The sequence below is a fragment of the Pyxicephalus adspersus genome, chromosome 8 (genome assembly GCF_032062135.1).
Source record: "Pyxicephalus adspersus chromosome 8, UCB_Pads_2.0, whole genome shotgun sequence".
NCBI lineage: Eukaryota > Metazoa > Chordata > Amphibia > Anura > Pyxicephalidae > Pyxicephalus > Pyxicephalus adspersus.
Window position 1 is genome coordinate 3,053,581 of NC_092865.1, and position 1,539 is coordinate 3,055,119.

Here is a 1,539-nt window from a genome sequence, read left to right on the forward strand (position 1 = left end):
TCTTCCCCCCTCCCTCTCTCTCTCTAGCACTGGTCCATCATTTACCCCTCTTCCTGTGAGCCCAGGGAGTCATGGACACGCCCCCTGGGTGCCTCATCACAGTACAGCACCACCTGCAGGTCACATCATGTGCATGGCTCCGAGCATTTACAGGGGCGAGGAATCCGCTTGTCACATGACATGTAAAAAGAAGTAAATGGGGAGGGGGTGGTAGTGGAGTAGAAAGGGATGAAGGAGGTCACATATCACATTGTATACACAATAACACAAAGATCAAAGGGCCGCCTTTGTTCAGACATCATTCAGGGTCACCTCCAGGACCTGCACACAGGTGACACCATCATGTAAATCCCAGGGCCAGTGTAATTCTTGCAAATGTCTGCAACAGATCAGCCCCAGCTGCAGCCACAAAGTTACAATGCTTCAGTCTGATCACTGGGGAAGGGGTGACTGGGGAAATGCTTCCTCCTGCCTGCAGCAGACTGATTATCTCAGCCTAGCCAAAGTCACTGATTGGAGGGTAAGGATAACTACAAATGATCCCGTTGCTGTATATTGTGTCAGGAATTTATTCATGCAAATAATGAACTGAGAGTTTTACTTTAAGCTGCAGCCCGTTATTAGTTTAGGCCGGCGGCTTCCAATCCAGAGATAATGGCGGTGCCACTGGGATTCCAGTCCTCTGCTCTCACACCCGTCATTCCTGCGGGAGATAAATGGGCTGTCCGTGGAGATAATTATTTTTTGGCAAATGAAACTTTCATTTCCAGCATGTCGGAAAACTCAGCAAAAATTCTCCCCGCCAGGACCTTGCTGTGACTTTGAGACTCTGCCGGGTTTTGTTGGAACAAAAGGTGGACGAGCTCTGAGCTGGGAAAAGAAAACGATTCGGCATAAATTAGTGATTTATATCTGTCACCGGACGTTTCCAGTCATCTCATTAGTCTTCCAGCATAAAAAGTGAAATATTGGGAATCCGAGGCCGCGCCATCACGTCCGCCATATTGGATCAGGAAAACACTGGTTCAGCAATTTCTAAAGCAAAGCAACTCGATGTCCTGTGAAACCCTGCCGTGGGGGATGAAGAAGGGTGACAACGCTTACAAAGCCCATTGCCTTGTCTACAACTCCTTGTAGGGGGCTAAATAGGAAATTACCTTCTTCAGGGCCAATTTACAGGAATAGCCAGGGGGGCTAAATGTACAATTGTCACCAAAATGCCTTGGGCCTTCATACATAAAGCTTATGAGAGAATATGGGCGATCCAGTAAATCTAGCATTGATTTCTTAAACATTGTTTGCTATTATTTAGTTATTGTTTTTAATCCTTGACCAGAACCATTCCAGGTTTGTTGGATCACCCAGGTTCCCCCATGATAGAGTATCTTTTCCAGTATTAGAGACATTGGGCCTGAATAATAAAGTTCTCCGAGGCTGGAGAGGATGACAATAGGAATTTATTCCTATTGAAGGCTCTTGTTCCTCTTTAAACTGAATATTTCGATGTCAGCAATTCAGTTGTGTAATAAAATCAGAAAT